We start from the raw sequence: 19746 nt of genomic DNA, 5'->3' as shown, positions 1-19746 counted from the left end.
GCCTTGTCGTTAGGCCGACTGTCGCCCCTCCTTGCCTGAACAAAGGCAACCTACTTCTGTTGAGGTCGGCTCTCCTTTTCTGCCTGGCCGGAACTATGCCTTACAGATGTCACTGAGGGTGGTGCTTTCTGGAGATCTTTAGCGCAGCCATGGCCTGTATTGGAACGTCTTCCTCTTAGGGCTTTTGTTGTTTCCATTTTGAATGTCGGGGGCCCCCTTGGGTCGAATTTTCCGAGGAAAAAGTTTGTTGGATCCACCTGGGGAAATACAAGCATATCCTTTTCCCTGTAAGATTAGTTTCCCAGATTTCCATTGTTTCATTAACCCGTCTTGGTACCAAATGGGCAGGGGAAGAGACGTGTCCTTCAGTTCCTCGAAATGCCTTTCTGCCCTGGTTAAAATATTTCCCTGTGGCAGGTTTAAAAACTTTAAAATGAATAAAGCTGTATTAACAATAGTGATGGGTTGAGAAAATATCTTATGTTGGAATCTAGTAAAGTCTGCTCTGGATAAGGAAGACAGCAGTGTTCCTGTGTATTCCCCTTTCTTTAAGTTCTTTTTATTTGTAACTTTAGTGTGTGAGGTGCTCGTTCGACTATGTCTCGTGTCTGTGGATTATAAGGAACACTTATAATATGTTTAATAGAAAAAGATTGTAAAAATTGTTTAAAGTATCTAGAAATATAGGCAGGGCCAGTGTCTGTTTTAATAGAACTAGGAGTTTATGGTGGAGGTTTCTGTATCTAGTAAAACAAAAACTGAATATTTAGCACCAGAGACTCTATTAATCGGGTAAGGATATAAGCAAATAACTTGAATAAGAGCATATAATTTATTTTGTTGAGCAGAATGAAATTTAGTGTAAAAGACTTTGTATTTTTTAAGAGGCCAGAAAGAAAGAAGCTTTGGCATTTTTAGTCCCATAAGAATCACCTGGGCCACTTACTGGATTTCATTTTGTTATCTAGTGCCTAGCACAGTTTCTAGGACAGAGTTGGAAATTAATAAATGTGTACATTCCTGGTATTATAGTCTAAAACTTGCAACACTAATAGTTGCAAACTTAAATGACCCTAATGGTTGTAGAATTTTCTTGCATCTACAAAAGACAGTCCTAGCTGACTGGGCTTAGGAATTTTTCTTCATCTACTTTGGACTTCTTTCCTCCTATCCCTCACTGTCAGATCCCTTGTGCTACCTGACTGCATCTATCCACAGTCTACACACCTAGTTTCTTCTTTGGCTCCAACGCAAAGTCAGAGGCTAGGAGTGAGAAGGTAATCCCCTGTGGCTACATCCCCACAGTAACACCCCCGTAGGCCCCATCCTGCTCCTCACCTGAAAGCCCCTGCCATAGCTCCTGGGATGAAATGCCCCGGGTAGCCTTCCTACCTGAAGAAGGAAGAGGAACAAATACTGAGTCTAGATTTCACTTGGAAATTCAGATGATTAATGTGGGTCAGTCCTAGTCTACAGTTCATTGGAACACAGGGACATTTAGAGAAAACATTTGTGGGAGCTTAAAACTGGATTAGTTTTCCTGTTTGTTCATTATTTTTCTCATTATTATGTGTTAAAAAAAACCAAAAAAACCACCCAAACTTGAAATTTCACCAATGCTGGATTGTATTGAGGAGGGGAGAACTCACAAGTGCATACTCAATTTCACAGGAACCTGGGGAGTAAGGGAAGAGAATCAAGTGGGCTAGGGCCTGTGGGGAGAAACGTGCAGCTGGGGGCCGGCGGAGACCAAGTACACACAGCCTCCCAAAATGACGGTCTCAAGGGGACAGCACTCATTCTCAGCTGTTCAGGTTCTCTGCATCTTAAGAAACTCACAACTTTGTCACTTTTAAGATAAATGATGAATGAAAATGGTAAGGGTGGCAGAGATGCAAAGCGGGGCCTGGAATGAAAGGTAACATAAACAGCACAGAAAGCAAGGGCACAGCTACACCAAGATGGAGACTCAGTGCGTGCTTCTTGCTTGTGGCATGACTACAGCTATCCAGGTTCACATGAGATGGCTCAGCATGATGCAACTTACAAATACCACATGTGCAAAATGAACCTAGAAACCAAAGAGAAACCATCACATGAAAAATGGGGGCCACAGAGGCAGGTTCTGTAAGGTTCAGAGTATGTGAGAATACATACTGAGAGTAATCCTTCCAAAATTAATGGAATGCTTTCTAACATAAATTAGAGAATAATGCTTTTTCCATTATTGACGAGTTTCAGAGATACCAAACACACTGCTTATCATGAAAATCCAGTAAAGTACGGATGACCATGAAGATAAATGAGAATCTTAATAATAATTCATTCCTGTGTCCATCAGAGGTGACTGAGTTCAAAAATAATTACAAAGCTCCACATCATCACATCTCAAAACGATTCAAATTACCCTCCCACCAACTGTCACCCAGAGTCTACCTTGACAATATTGGCAGGAGTGGCCCATTTATTTATTTATTTTCGCCCATCTCTGGCTAAGATTTTAAAAACCCAAGTTAGGCTATAAAAGGGTAGCAGTTTCTGTCACTTAGGACATTGTCTTCTCTTGAAACCAGTCACTTGCTACAAGGAAGAAACAGATGGTAATAGAAGTTAGTGACCTTATATCCTAATTCAACAATGACAAAAAATCTTCAGGATTCTTCTATGGCATTAAGAAACATTTTTATCTTACCGAGTTCATTCATTGCATGTCTATGCTCTTCATCAAATGAAAGTTTCATTAGAACACACACAGCAGGACAGATCTGATGTTCAACAGGAGCTGGCACTGAAAAATAAAGTTGACATAAACCATAATGCTTTGTTTTCTCAAAGTAGTGATGTTTATTATACCTAAAAAATACTGAGTTTGCAGATATACTTCTCATGCATGGTAGCTTAGTGAATCAACAAGTATTTGCTGAAGAGATGAATAACTACTATACACATGGAAAGGAAAATACAGGTAAAGGGCTTTCCTTGGTTCTGTAAAAATGTTTACCCCTCACCAGCCTTTCACCAAGTCTGCTGGACTAACTCCCATGTAGGTTTATGCTATAATTCAACTAATAACTTAAAAATTATACTGGTTATTTGAAATAATAAAAACATTTTGGTATAAAACTATTTATTTATAATTTATATTTTCAAAGCTGAAAGGCACATGGCTGTATAGAAATGTATAGAGAAACCTAGTGCAACTCTAGTAGAGAAAGTTTATTATATAGACACCAGATAGTAAATAAAAATTTAAAGGAAAAGTGTCTAAGAAAATGTACTTACACATTTAGTGCTATACATAAAGTTTCAAAACTGTTACTTGAAATAAAAATTGAAAAACCAAGTCTATTTTTCAGAAGTAATAGTATTTATTCTATTTAACTTGTCTGAGAACAGGTATTAAGAGCACACAATACAAGTCATTACATAATTGTGGACAGCCAAAGAAAACAATCCAGAAAGATAATGTTCTCCCAGTAAAGCAACTTATTAATTCTCCCTAGCCCTAGGACAAACAGAAAGGACATTTCTGCTATATTCTTACTGTTGAAAATTTTTTAATTTTAAATAAATTCACCTTTATACCTAACCCTAAGAGAAATCTACTAAATCTTTATAGATCAAGTTCTCATCATCAGTCTTTCTCCTGCTCCCCCAATCAAGATACTGACTCGATAGTCCTTTGCTGTGTGTATGTCTATGTGTGGGTTCTTACCAGGTGAAAGGAGGTCTTACCTTATATACTTACTGCTTTTGGTTCTTCCCATAGGAATGAAGTAACTTATCTCCTCAAGGGTCCCAACTCCCATGATCCCTGCTCCTGGGGGAGAGGGTTTCTCCCTGAGAAAAGAGCTGGGTGGCTGATCACCCCAGCAGCTGGGGCCCCAAGGCCTGAAGACAGGCAGTGAAGTGGGAAGGACACTGGGCTGAGGGTCAGGGGGTCTGGCCTCTGGCCCTGGATCCCCCACCCACTACCTGTGAAGCCACAGGCAAGTCTTTTGGCCTCTCTGAACCTCAGTCTCTTCATCTGTAAAATGAAGATGATAATATCTTCTCTTCCTACTTCACAAGGCTGTTCTAAGGATCAAATAACAGATATAACACAGCTCTGCATCCACTGAGTAAAGCGATATGCAAATATAAGAGAATGGCTTGGTCACTCACAGCTGAAGGAACTTACGTAAAGTCACTTTCCTGAGCTTAATCTCAAGAGAAGGAGAACATAATCGCTCAAGTTCTTTCTAGATCAACTATGCTATGACTGTTTAAGTCTACTTTGATTTTCTGTTATTTTCTGGTTGTACTGTAGTGCACACAACATTTCCCTTTGCTAACTTTTTTTCCTAGGGAAATAGAGAAATTAAGCTTTAAACTATGTGAGCGGTGCAGGTGGCTAATATGAATTTCCCACTCTGATTCATAAAGACACCGTCCTAATTAAAAAACTTTTCATTTCAAAAACTTTTACATTTGCTTTGTCACATGCACCATATGGAACATACTTGGATTTTTGTCCTGGTCCATGCCTTGTTCATGGGCTTCTTGCCACTCCCAACAGGTTTCACAGTAAGCTCGTATCTGTTCCAAAAGATGAAGGACTCGGATTTCACGCCTGCCTCTCTTGTCATCAGGCTGTGAGTGAATGATGTTGTGGAGTGCTGCACTGGCCCTGGCCAGAGCCTCTTTACCGCCCCAGGAATTGCTCAACAACACAGAGTCTTTGTCATTGCCGTGTAAAAGCTGGATGAGGAGAGGAAGACATCCAGACTGTCGCATGGATATACAGCTGTCTTGGGAGCTAGACATAGCTAGCAAAGTTCACGACATATCATCCTTATCATGAGTACCAAGCATTGACAACAATGAATACACCATTTCCACCTGTGGGCCAAATGAGTTTAGAAACAAAATTATGACTTTAATAGCCAAAAGCCAACACCAATGAAGTGATGAATGGGATATTAGCTGTAACTCAAACAAAAACAGAAACAAAAACAAAAATCTCTTTCCAGGATGAAGTAATGAGCGTTATTTCAAAATCCATATTGCTATAATCATTATCACCATCTTCTTTATGAGTAAATATTAGTAGTGGTAGTATATAGTCATAAGGAGACAGTAGGTTCTTGCATACCTAAACTGCTATTATCTGGATCAGTGGGTGAAAATCTGTTATCATAATGAAAGACAATCAACTGATTTTTCTCTTTCTCACATCTCCCCCACCCACCACACACACACACACCTACCAACACATACAGAGCAAGAAATGTGGTTTATCTAAAATTCTTTACACAATTAAAAATTTTACTTTTTAAAATCTACAACCATAATCAGTAAAATGTTTTTTAGCAATTACTATTTACTAAGTACTGGTTCTAAGCAATTGCTAACCGTCACCAGATTATAATATTGTTAAAATTATGATATCTCCCTTATACATGTAAAAGTATTTTCTCATAAAGGGATCATATAGGGATGATCCCTGATCATATAGAGATACAAAGTCAATATTCTTATTTAATTTTTTTTAAGCAGCTGGTAAGCATCATTACTCCCTTCCTGTAAATTCCAAGAATTTACTCAGAAGCAGATCAGAAACAGGAAATAGCACCCAGTCATCCTGTCCTGTGATCAACCGCATTTTTTAAAAGCAAGAGCTACTGTGTGAAAGTTGAGGCTATTATAGAAATGCATCATATCTATAAATTAGTGGTTCCAAACCAGGGGCAACTTTAGCCACCTTGAGACTCTTCTGGTAATGTCCTACTATTTGCAAGTGAGCTGTGTGACACAAGCAGGTTATCAGAGTTCTCTGAGGTCCAGCTGTCTCAGCTGCCAAACAGAGTAATTTACCTAATAGGGTTTTCTTTGTGAAGATTAACTAAAGTCACACATGTATACAGGACAGTAGCTGGCATTCAAAAATGTAGTAAGGTCTTAATATTATCATGCAAAAATCACTCCAAAAGGAAATGGTATTCAAGCTGCCAGTTTTCAAGCAATAGTACTCTTATATATTAAAGGTTTTCTTTACAGTAAAAACTACTCGTGTTGGACAGACTGGGGTGGAATTCTAATTTAATTACCATCTTTTTGGCTTTAGTATTCTCACTTAAAAGAGGGGCAAGAATAACACATTCAAAGGGTTTTGGAAAAGATCAGAGATAGTTTACATACAAGTCTTAGCAGTTACTGGCATATTAGTGATCCCAAGTAGTAACTATTGTGAGTTACTAAAAGGATTAAGTTTTATATTAATAATATCACTGCTACTCTAAAATTCATTTCTTATATCGACATTAGTTATGTAATGCTTTTCCTCAGAGCCATTATATTACTAAAGTAAAGAAAGAGTATGTAGAATATGCTATGAAAACAAGGAAGTATTTAGATGTAATGGAAAATATACCGTTTAAAAAATAGTCCCCGTGCTCCAAATGTAGTGCTTCAAAGGAGGCAGACACAGACTGCATGGGCAGGCGCGAGGGCCCTGGGTCAGAAAACGCTCTGTAAAGAAGGAAAGCCCAAGAAGAGCTCTGCAGGCTGGCGAGGACCCTGAGGGTCACTGTGCAGCAGGGTGGGAAGTGGAGGGCTGCACCACTGCAGCCTGGGCAGCCAGGCAGAAAGTCACGGGGAGGGGAGAGCTCAGGGGGGCGAGCCAGCTGTGGGCTGCACCTCAGGATGCTTGCAGAGACCTGGCTGTCATTTCTTTAAGAGACTGCGATGATGGAAACAAAAGAATACTTAAGCCAAAATTAAAAGAAGCATGAAGAATGTTTTAGTAGAGCACTCAGAGTTCTAGCGACAAGACTCTATAATCCGTTACCTTGGTTCCCAGATGACTGGTCAGCCTTCAAGGAGCTTAATGTGTGCTACTAGAGCTCAAAACACTGGCTGTTTCATGATCTATTCGTGTACTTGACCCCTAGAAATTAAGCAAATTATAGACAGTATAATTTAGATTATAGATAAATATAGCTAGCTTCATGCTAAGATACTCCAAATGAACTGTCTTTAGGGTAAATAGCTAAATATACCATTAAAGTGTGAACATTTATAACTGCTCAAAATGAGTATTTTTATCTATAAACTTGAGTAGAATTTAGAGAAAGACTGAAGGAGGAAAAAAAAAAAACTGTTGTAAAAGACAAAGTACAATGTAGAAGAAACCAAACACTGAAGACATTCTAAGAGTAATATTCTTTCCCAAATCAAAAGGCATGAAACCATATTCAGCTAAATATACACTGGCTGGAAGAAAGCCCCATTGAGTGATGAAATGCTTCCCAAGGCCCACTAGACTTCACACTCCAGGATGTCTGGCTCTAGGTGAGTGACCACACCATCGTGGTCATCTGGGTCATGAAGGTCTTTTTTGTGCACTTCTTCTGTGTATTCTTGCCACCTCTTCTTAGCATCTTCTGCTTGTTATGTCCATACCATTTCTGTCCTTTCTTGGTGCAATGCTAGTCTGTAGGAATGTAAGTGAGTAAGACACCCCCACCCTCGCTGCATATGGAGCCTGGACAGGTTGCTCAACATGTAAACACACAGTGCCGTGACGAGCGCAGGTGTGCAGACAGGAGTGGCGGGCACTCAGCTCAGGATTGTAGAGTAAAGGGCTGTCTGACTGTGAACGACAGAGAGGTGTCTCCTTAAAAAAGAGGAGGGTCAGCCACACAGCAGCCCAGATGAGGCAGAGGCCCTAAGCACAGGTCACAAAGAATGTGTACGTGTGTGTGTGCCTGTGAGAGAGAGAGAGAGAGAGAGAGAGAGAGAGAGAGAGAGAGAGAGAGAGAGAGAGAGAGAGAGAGACACAGAGAAACTGACTCACTTGGAGATTAAGAGCTTCTTCTGATTGCAATAAGGAGGATGGAGTTGAGGGACCAAGACTCAAGATAAAGAGAGCAGGTGGGAGACTTTTAAGGAAATTTTGGCAAAGGGCTGCTTTTGATCTACAGGAGGAAATGAATGACTCCTTATGCTGAAGCAAGCATACTGTCTTTAAGGATATCTAAATACTTTGTTTCTGGTGGTGAGGATGTAACACAACCCGTAAGGAGCCTTGTCTTCTAGAATTCACCACCTTGTGAACTACTCCTGTGGTTAAGTGTAGGCCAGATTTTGTGTAAGGCTTTTAGCGAACAGACTGCTATAGATATGATGAGAAGTCACTTTCAAGATAAGTTTACAAAAACTGTGGCTTCCATCCTGGACACCCTCTCTTGTTCTTCTCTGAGGGATTGCCAGATACTACACTATGAACTGCTCTTTGCAGAGGCCTTGGTGGCAAGAAATGATACCACTGGCCGACAGCCTGGACATCTCAGGCCTGCTAACAGTCATATGGTGAGTTTAGAAGCAGATCCTCCCCTCATCAAATCTTGAAATGACTGTGGCCCCAGCCAACATGGCGACTGCAGCCTATGAGAGACCCTGAACCAGAGGCACTCAGCTAAGCTGCACCAGGATTCCTGACCTACAAAGACAATAAATGGTTGCTGATTTAAGCTGCTAAATTTGTCAGGCAGCAATAGATAACTAACATATTGTTTGAAACAGAAGAGAAACAAGAGGTTACATTACAAAGCAAGGAAAAACCCATGTCTACGATGAAACATGTTCTGACATTCATTTCAGTGTAGACATCAATCACCTTTAAGCTTCAGACTTAGTATCTTTCTATATAGATTCTTGATTTTGGGACACTCTCCACTCTGCTCTCCCAAACTCTCTAGCTAGAAACCTAGATGGATTTATTATAAGGAGATTCCAAGAGAACATTCCCATACCCATACTACCTATAAGCCAGAACTTGAGTCTTGAGAATCTTTCCTGGGCCTTTTTATTATGATTAAGTCTGCACCAACATCCTTCAGAGGGACCAGAGAAGCAGTAACCTGTAAGAAATGGTTATCGTTGTTCGGTCGCTAAGCCAAGTCTGACTCTCTGTGACCCCATGGACTGCAGCATGCCAAGCTGTCCTTCACTATCTCCTGGAGTTTACTCAAACTCATGTCCTTTGAGTTGGTGATGCCATCCAACAATCTCATCCTCCTTTGCCCCCTTCTCCTCTTGTGCTCAATCTTTCCCAGCATCAGGGTCTTTTTCAATGACTTGCCTCTTTGCATCAGGTGGCCAAAGTATTGGAGCTTCCGGATCAGTTCTTCCAATGAATATTCAGGGTTGATTTCATTTACTATTGACTGGTTTGATCTCCCTGTAGTCCATGGGACTCTCAAGAGTCCTCTCCAACACCACAGTTCAAAAGCATCAATTCTTCACTGCTCAGCCTTCTTTACAGTCCAAATCTCTCATCCGTATATGACTACTAGAAAAACCATAGCTTTGACTATATGAACCTTTGTCAGCAAAGTGACGCCTCTGCTTTTTAATATGCTGTCTAGGTTGGTCATAGCTTTTCACCCAAGGAGCAAGTGTCTTTTAATTTCATGGCTGCAGTCACCATTCGCAGTGATTTTGGAACCCAAGAAAATAACATCTGCCACTGTTCCCACTTTTCCCATCGACTTGCCATGAAATGATAAGACAGGATGCCATGATCTTCATTCTTTGAATGTTGAATATTAAGCCAGCCTTTTCACTCTCCTCTTTCACCTTCATCAAGCGGTTCTTTAGTTCCTCTTCACTTTCAGCCATTAGAGTGGTATCATCTGCATATCTGAGGTTGCTGATATTCCTTCCAACAATCCTGATTCCAGCTTGTGAGTCTCCTAGCCTGGCATTTCTCATGATGTACTCTGCATATAAGTTAAATAAGCAGGGTGACAATATACAGCCTTGATGTACTCCTTTCTAGATTTTTAACCAGTCTGTTGTTTCATGTCTGGTTCTAACTGTTGCTTCTGACCTGCATCTCCTTTTCAACACACATTAGAATCAAGCACTTCTCTATCTTCTGGTCCTCCTTTATCCACCTTTCAATATCCACTGCCATCAGAGGCACTCAAATGTGTGCCGAGGGGCCCAAGAAGGACTATGCCTGGCAGTTCAATCAGTACAGCTGGGACACAGTCAATTTCAACTACACTTGCTGGGTACAAATCCCTCTTCTATTATCTACTTGCTCACTTTAGGAAGGGACTCAAAAAACAGTATTTTTCTGAGAAAACAAAACAAAACAAAGTGACTCTAAGAAGTTCACCATAAAGGTAGCAACAGTCTCCAACTCTCTGTGAAACTGTGTAAGAGGGAGAAGAAGCAAAAGAAGCAAGCACCCTCCTCACCTTGCCTTTTTTCATACAGATGGTACACGGAAGTGGCCCAACAGTAGATGAGAAGTTTCTCTTTATTAAAGTACTACAGCTAATTCTACAACCCTTAGTGAATTAATAAAGGTAGACATTAAGTATAAATGCTGTGAATATCACAAAAAGATGTTATGTGCTTTCTGGTGGAAGACCACTATGCTACCTATGAAAGTCTCAGGCATAGAATGAGGGCCTGAGACCAAATCTGATCACATTGCTAGACCCAATACCAATTTACAGGGAATACAGAAGACAGAGAGATAGGTCAAACTTCACCATGCAGATGTTCCTAGCAAAATTCAGACTATGGAAAACTTGAGAAGACAAATAACTTTGGTTATTCAATAAATATACAGCAAAAATCTAAGAGACAAAGAAGAAATCTATAGATTAAAAGAAATTTCAAAGACACACTAACCAATCTCTGTGCATGAACTTTATCTGGCCCTTGTGTCAAATAAATTTAAAAATTATGACATTTACGAAGCAACTGCAAATTTGAAATCTGATGCTACCGAGGAACTACTGTTAGTTTCTTTGGGAGTGTAATAATGGCATAATAGTTATGTATTCTAGGTGTCCTCTGGCTGCAGGACTGCTTTAGCAATTCTGGGCCTTTTGTAGTTCCATAGAAATTTTAGTATTATTTGTTCTAGTTCTGTGAAAAATGTCATAGGCATCTTGACAGGAATTGCATTAAATCTGCAGAGTGCTTTGGGACTTCGGACAATACTACCAAGCTACAGTAATCAAAACAGCATGGCATTTGTACAGAAACATGACAGATAGACACACAGACCAAAAGAACAGGATAGAGAACCCAGAAGTAAACCCACATACCTACAGTCAGTTAATCCTTGACAAAGGAGATAAGAACACACAACGGAGAAGAGACGGTCTTTTCAGCCAGTGACACTAGGAAAGCTGGACAGCTACATGTAAATCAGTGAAGTCAGCACACACCCTCACACCATAAACAAACAAGCCCCCAAAATCCCTCAAATTGTTTTAAAGACATAAGTATAAGACATGATACCATAAAACTTCTGGAAGAAAACATAGGCAAAATAGTCTCATAGTCTCAAATTATAGCAATATTTTCTTAGATCAGTCTCCCAAGGGAAAACAAATAAAAGCAAAAATAAATAAACGGGACCTAGTCAAACTTAAAAGATTTTTTTCCAGTAAAGAAAACTATCAACAAAACAGAAACACAGCCTACAGACTGGGAGAAAATATTTGATTGACAGTCAATATCCAAAATGTACAAACAGCTCATACAACTCAGTATCAAAAAAATAAAAATAAAAAATAAAAGCAACAAAAATCAAAGGATGGACAGAAGACCTAAACAGACATTCCTTCAAAAGGCATACAGATAGCCAACAAATCATGAAAAGATGCTCAACATCACTGATTACTGAGAAATTCAAATTAAAAATGGCCACCATCAAAGCAAAAAGTCTGGAGAGCATGTGGAGAAAAGGAAATCCTTCTACACTGTTAGTGGGAATATAAATTGGTACAGCCACAATGAAAACCGGTATGGAGGTTTCTTAAAAAACTAAAAATAGAGTTACCACATGATCCAGCAATCTCACTCCTGGGCATAAATCCAAAAAAGATGAAAACTCTAATCTGAAAAGATAAATGCACCCAAATGTTCACAGCAACACTATTTATATTAACCAAGACCTGGAAAGAACCCAAGTACCCATCAACAGATGATGGTTTTAAGAAGATACAATGGTTTAAGAAGTCACAAAAAAGAATGAAATACTGCCACTTGCAGCACCATGGATGGAGCTAGAGAATGCCATACTAAGTGAGGGAGTCAGACAAAGACAGACATTATATGAGATCACTTATATGTACAGTCTAAAAAATAATACAAATATATCTACACACAAAACAGAAATAGACTCACAGACACAGAAAACAAACTTACGGTTACCACAGATGACAGAGAAGGACAAATTAAAGGTATGGGATCAACAGATATAAATAATCCAAAAAATATGTATATGTTACTGAATCACTTTGCTGTAGAGCTAAAACTAACACAATAATGTAAATCAACTGTATTTTCAATTTAAAAGAAAGTATTCTTAGACACAGAAAACAAACTTATAGTTATTAAAGGGGAAATGGGAGGAGGGATAAATTAGGAGTATGGGATTAACAGATACATACACTTTGATATATATAAAATAAACAAGGATTTACTTTATAGTATGTGCATGTGTGCATGCTAAGTCGCTTCAGTCACATCCAACTCTTTGTGACCCTATGGACCATAGCCCGCCAGGCTCCTCTGTCCGTGGGATTCTCTAGGCAACAACACTGAAGTGGGTTGCCATGCCCTCGAGATCTACCCAACCCAGGGATCAAACCCGCAGCTCTTTTGTCTCCTGCACTGGCAGGCAAGTTCTTTACCACTAGCACCACCTGGGAAGCCCTAGCGAATTTTATTCAATATCTTGTAATAACCTAAAATGGAAAAGAATTGGAAAAATACAATATAACTGAATCACTTTGCTGTATACCTGAAACTAACAATGTTAGGAATCAACTACATTTCAATTAAAAAAATGTTATATTCTGTAAATACACAGTGAAGTATTTAATATTTAAGCAAAAAATGATGATGTCTGGGATCTTTTCCAAAAATAAAATCAGAGGACAAAGTATATAGGGTACCTGCAGATTACTCTATTACTCTGTTTGCCTCTGTATATATTTGAAATTTTCCATAATAACAGGCTTAAAAACATATTATTGGCAGTGGAAAAGGTTCTCCTACCATTTCATCTCTTTCCCAGTCTTGTTTGAACTTCATCACTACTTACTGGTTGTCTCACTAGAGATCTGGTTCTAAACATTAAATGGAAAAGCTGAGATCGATTCATAAATGAATTACACATAAAGTTATATACTAAGCAAGTAGGGATCTAGCCCATATAATTTATTTCTAGCTTTCTCTTTTCATTTAACATTCAAGGGAGATTAATCACAGATCAAAAATCCCTCTTTCTAGAAGGGATGTTAGTTATCCCTTCCAACCTACATATATTCATTGCTATTATCTACTATTTATTTATCAGGGACTGTGGGGATATAAAAATGAATAAAACTGGAAAGAATCTTTGTCTTTCTGGAGCTTACAATTTAGTAGGGAGAACAGAAATAACCACATAAATAAATATAAAACTGCAAATGTGGTCTTCAAGGTGAGAAGAACAAGCGAGGACAGCCTGTAATGGGATGTGAACAGTTCAAGCCTCTTGAGAGAAATCACGCTAAAGTTCAGACACACACAAACTGCTGTTAACTGAGTGAAGTGGGATGAGAAGGCACAAGAGGGAATGGGCAGATGGTGTGCAGGCTGCAGCAGAGGAAGCCGTCAAGGGGAAGTCCTGAAGGGCCAGCGTGGCAGGCGTGCTGAGAGCAAAGGGTGACAGACAGCTGGCAAGTTTAGGCAGGAGCCAGGTTATACAGGTCGTAGTAAGGCTTGTCTTTTTCTGAGAATCAATGGATGCCAACAAAGGATTTTACCAAGAGGGTGATTTACTCGTGAAAGATCATTCTGGCAGAGTGGCTGTGGGCAGGAAACCAGGTGAGGTACAATGAACTTCCTTCCCCAAGGGCACTAGGGCAGGAGCTTGATGGATCATATTACTGTGATTCTGAGAAAGTCAAAGAGATTATTTTCAGTTTTGTTAGTGTCAACTGTTTTGTCTCTGGAGCAAATAACAAAAGAAATGAACAAACCCCAAGAGTCTGACAGGTAAAGGGATTTTGGCATAACTGGATCACAGTCTCACAGACACACCTCTTATCTACATTAAGATCTGGAAGTAGCTGTAGCGTCATTAATGTGATTTTGGTTTTTGTCTTGTAAGTTTGTTATGATTTTATCGCACACTAAAGTCTTACATTTTTAAATGAAGCCTATGGTTCTTTTATGGTTTCCTACTCACTTCATGATTATAAAAACTCTATGCTCATTTCCTTAACTTTTAATATTTCTAACAGTTTTCATTTGGGGGACTTCCCTGGTGATTCAGTGATTAAGAATCTGCCTTCTAATGCAGGGGATGCGAGTTTGACCCCTGGTCTGGGAACTAAGATCCCACATACTGCAAGGCAACTAAGTCCGAGGGCCACGACTTCTGGGCCTGCACGGCGTAACAGAAGATCCCGCATGCCGCAGGGAAGAAGATCTCACATGCCACGACTAAGACACAACATAGGTAAATAAGTAAACTGTTTTTTAAAGTTTTCATCTTTGACATTAAATCTAATATATTCAGAGTTAAATTCTGATATAAGAAATGAGATAAGAATTCAATTAAAAAAATAAATATTGAGCTTATTGGCTAGGTGAGGCTTTAAAGGATATAATAATTGAAATATGACCCCAAAGTATTAATAGTGGGTCTTAATCCTAAAGCAAAAAAAAAAGATTTTTGTCAAGAAGACAGAACTTCTTTCTACATATGTGTAGGAACACATGATAATCCCAGAGAACTCCCTAAGTAGTAGACAAAGAACCCAAATGTACTATTGGAATATAATTTTTTTTGCCCTAATTTACCATCTGTAGAGTATTATCCAGTACAATGTGGACCAGTAATATTAAAATGAAGTATATTTTTGTTTAAATGTGGTAAATTTAAATATTTAAATTAAGTATGAGACATTTTAAGCTTTAAATTTTAATGAACTAATAGAACAAATAAATAGTATCATTAAAAGTAATCTATAGGCACTAAAGGAATATTTTATATCAACAGTAAGAAAATTTCCTTAAAATCAACTTAGTTGAAACTGTATTTTAAAAAATCATTCATTTAAAACATAAAATATTGCTTGAAAAAATGTGGAGAATACAGAACACTCCAAAGAAAAATACTCATTAGGATACATTCCAATCAAACTCTAATAGAAAACTGATGGCAGCACAACAAGATAATGTTCTACATTTTAAAAAATTGTCTTCCATAATTTTGCTAAAGATGATAATAGTAAATATGACTAGGGTATTTATTTACTTTTATTTTAATGGGCATTAGAATTGTTTATTTAAATGCTAGGTTTCTATAATCCTGGAATACAACTGAAGATGAAAATATTAACTCTTTATGATTTTTTTAAAAAACACAAAAATATCTTAGAATGCCACAGAGAAAGAGCAAATCTATTCAATGCAAGCAGTAATAACTAGGTCAAATCACATATGACCAAAATGCAGCTTAGTATTTATTTTTCAAAGAAACTCCACTCACATTAATCATTTTAGGCTAAAACAGAGACACATACTTTAGAGCTATAAAATATACTTGGAAATTTGAAAGCTTCATAGTTAAATATAATAAAGAAAAATGACATAGCATTTTAGTACTGAATTCTTCTGGAGATATCCATTTAGGAAGGAAACAGGTCATGTGAGAATCATCTCACTCAGTATTTCTTTTAAAATATTTACATAGTTAACTAGAAAAGAAATTAATAAAATAATCTATTTACCTGACCGCTACCCACAGTTGCCATGTTGATTTCTGCCACTCCTTGACCTTCATTCTGCCGTTCGGCTTCATGTGAGCCAGCTTCATGCTTGCTCTGAGATGACCTCTGTTAATATGGAGTTAACATCAATACATACAAAAACGGTGCATGCTTTCTCAGCCCACAGCTTTCCTTCTTTCTTGCTCTAAAGCTCTGAAGGCCTCAATGACACAGGTTCACAAAAGCACGGAGCTGCACTCCATAGCCTCCAGCGGGCTGTCAGCTGCCTGTCTCGGTCACAGCAAAGTGAAGTGCGTCCCTCGAACACTAGGGCTGCACAAGGCAAAGGGTTTTCTGAGACCCACAGAAACACCATCCTCCACCAGCTGTGCTCACATCACTATCGGGGACATAACCCAACTAGAGCAAATAACTGTCTTTTCCGCAAGGTCACATGGTTCTGGTATTTAATAGAGCTGCAAATATAGCAGTTACTATAGCTTATAAATACCTTCTATGTAAGTATATTTATACTTACACACACATATATTTTTATATACATCTGCTAATAAAAGTAATATGAAACCAACAGATAAGCTCTTAGATTCTAATATGAATAAAACCAAAACCTTTTCTAATGTAACCACCATCTGTTAGGTAAAGTGAAAGGGCAAGATTATATCCAGTAAAAGCAGTAATTTCAAGACAGATTATATCTAGTACAAAGCAGTCACTTTGAAAACTATCACCACAGAATCAAAGAAAGAAAATAATCAAGTATCTTTTATAGAAACAATTACCAGTGTGCCTCCTCTAGGAACATTATAGGCAAAATTAAAAATTACACATTAAAAATTGCGACATAATAATGGAAAACTATGTTACAAAATGGCTTCCACTGGAATTTATTTAAACATAAAGCTTTCCTAGACCATTTAAAATGTGACTTTAAAATAATTTACATATACTATTTCCATCAATAAACAAGTGTAAGTTATACATAGGCAAAAGAGAAGTAGTCCCAATAATTCAGAAACAAGAAAAAACAGTACCTTGGGAAAGTGATACCACAAAATTCAACAAAATCATCTAAAGCAGAGAATACAAAGTCAGTGAAGAGAAAAAATGAATCAACGAGCACTAAATCTACAAAGATTTGACACTGACATCACTGAAGATGTCAATATAAAAGTAATTATTGAGTATGTGCTATGTCAGTTACTTGCAATAGGGCTGGAGAACACAGTACTGACAAACCCAGGCATCGTTCAACGCACTCTTCCAGATTTAGTCTAGTCAGGGATGCTATCAAATAATGAAAGAAACAACAGTAAAGTTAAACACTTCGACAAGCACTCTGAAAAAAGAGCACAAGTTGCTTATAAGGATACATAACAGAGGGACATCAGACATTGTGGGAGTCAGGGGAAGTGCTCTCTTAGGAAGTATTGTTTGGACTGAGATCTAAAATATAAACAGGAGTTCTAGGAAACGGGATATGGCAGAGGATGAAGGAAACAGAGACCACATGCAAAAATTTAGGGAAATAGAGACCATATGCAAAGGAGCTGTGATGGGAGAAACGTGGTTTGCTCTAGGATATCAAAGAACTACAGTGTGAAGAGTAGAACAGAGAGATGGTTAAAAAAAGGAACTTAATGATTTTGTTGAATTTTAGTGTGATTCTCAGATGGCACTCATGCCCCCACATAACCAATACTCTAAAGGAAAAAGGTGCATGTATTCTGATCGTTTAAACTCAAATTTTGAATGGTCTAAGAAGATGGGAAACACAAGAGATCAACTTGCAGACTAAATATTAAAGTAAGTGGGAGATGACAGTCCTTTACACCCAGGGAAGCACTGATGCTTGGAGACAGAGGTCAACCTGAAGGACTGCACGACAGACTGGATACAGTGAGTGGAAGAAGAGATCTGGGGTCACAAACTACTCTTCTGTTTCTTAGCTCACACAGCTGAATAATGGTGGTACCATTCATGGAGACAGATAATACTAAAGGAGAAGGAGGATTTGGAGGATGTGGGGGTCACAAGGAGGACTTAGGAGGAGACCATCATTAGTTGTGCTTTGGTTACGTTGGATTTAAAATGCCTTTAAGACAATTCACCCACTTTAAGTGTACAACTCAATGACATTGAATAAACTTACCAAGAATCACTATATTTCAGTTTTAGACCATTTTCATCATTCTAAAAAGATCCTTCATGCTCATTTATAGGTAATCCCCATTCCCACTCACAGCTCCAAGTAACTATGACTCTGCTCTGTAAACTCGTCTTTTCTGTACGTTTATTGTAAATGGAATATACGGACTTACATGTCTAGCTACTTTTACTCAGTATAATGTTTTTGAGGTTCACCTCAGTTATAGTGTGTGTCAACAATTTGTTCCTTTTAATTGCCGAGTAGTATTACATTGTAACGGTATACATTTTATTTATTGATTTACCAGTTGATACACTTTTGCATTTTTCTATTTTTGGGCTACTGTGAATAATACTTCCATGAATATTCAAATTAAAGTCTCTGTGTGGACATATGTGCTCATTTCTCTTAGATAGCTAGAAGTGGAATTGCTGGGTCATATGGTAACTATACCTTTAATACTTTAGATAACTGCCAAACTTTTCCAAGTGGCTGAACCATTTTACATTCCCATCAGCAACATATGACAGCTTCTATTTATCCACATCCGTGCCAATGCTTATTGTTTTCCTCATGATTACAGCCATCCTAGTGAGTATAGAGTGATATAGCATTGTGGTTTTAACTTGACTTCCTTAACATCCAATGATGTCGAGCCTATTTTCATGTGCTTATTAGCCATTCCTATGAATTTTTCTGGTGAAATGTGTATTCAAATCTTTAGCCCATTTGTAAGTTGGGTTGTCTCTTTATTAATGAGTTAAAAGAGTACTCTGCATGGGATTTTAAAAACTATTTCTCATTGGCTATTTTCTAGAGACTATTAAATCATGCCACAATTTTCCTTATAGCTCCCATCTTTTGGGGCCCCTCCCCCCCAAATGGTATACATTTGTCAGTAAATAACCTATAGAATACAAAAGAAAGTGGTAGGACTGGTTGCCTCATGTACCCTCTTGGAACTTCTGAGATTTGAATCAAGTGCAATAGTTATATCATCTGAGTTATATCCTGCATCTAGATCTTAAACCAGAATTGTTAGCAGGTAGGGCAAAGATAGTGTTATAAGATGCTTCATGGTGGAGAAATTATTTGGCAGACATCTTTTCTTCTCAGTACTGTATGTGAACTAATTTATGAGTATCTGATCCCGTTTTCTCCATTTTCTAGCTTCTCCTTCTGATAGTAATAAAGAAACAGCAAACAGTAAAATTAAAAACCTTTCTTTCTTAAATAAGACATGATACCTTCTTTTAGTTTATATTCACTGAATAAATGTAACGACTTAAGGCTATGAAAAATATGGCCATTTTTATAACAAAAAGAAACAAGAATAGACTAGGTTATGGTGGTAGACAGTTGGTCCCAAATCCAATGATATAAATGAAATCTTGAACAGATAAAAAAACACAAACAAGCCCCCAACCTGCAATAAACTTATAATTGTACTGATAATGAGAACTATTATTAACAAATGACAATTTTTCTTAGGAATTTCTAGAGGCCAGAATGTTGGTAACGTTTGGAAATGTACTGACAGTGAGTATATTATACCAGGCAAATGATGACCAAAAGAAGCCCCGTGCAGCAATACTAACAGCAAAGAAGGCTATTTAACACACATGAAAGAGTCAATCAAGTAGAAAAAATAAGTGTAAATATTGATTTAGAAATTTAAAAAAAAACAACCCTGTTGATGCAGCCAAACAGTAAAAATCATAATACAAGAAAGATGGTGAATAAAAGCTAACTATAACTAAAGAAGCTAGAAAAACAACAGCAAATACTCAAAGCAGA

At 38.0% G+C, this 19746-nt stretch overlaps 1 long non-coding RNA gene across 1 annotated transcript; it reads right to left on the bottom strand.

Moving 5' to 3' along the window:
- Positions 1-4785: 4785 nt before the first annotated feature.
- On the bottom strand, positions 4786-16085 carry LOC136155154 (uncharacterized). Its single transcript, XR_010660695.1, has 4 exons — positions 15804-16085; positions 13830-13960; positions 6830-6928; positions 4786-4881 (listed from the first exon to the last, which is right to left on the bottom strand). It is a non-coding gene; the product is annotated as an uncharacterized lncRNA (long non-coding RNA).
- Between the last annotated feature and the right edge of the window lie 3661 nt (positions 16086-19746).

This window comes from Muntiacus reevesi, unplaced genomic scaffold, assembly GCF_963930625.1.
Source record: "Muntiacus reevesi unplaced genomic scaffold, mMunRee1.1 SCAFFOLD_50, whole genome shotgun sequence".
In the NCBI taxonomy this organism is placed as follows: Eukaryota; Metazoa; Chordata; class Mammalia; order Artiodactyla; family Cervidae; genus Muntiacus; species Muntiacus reevesi.
This window is presented reverse-complemented; position numbering and strand designations above follow the sequence as displayed.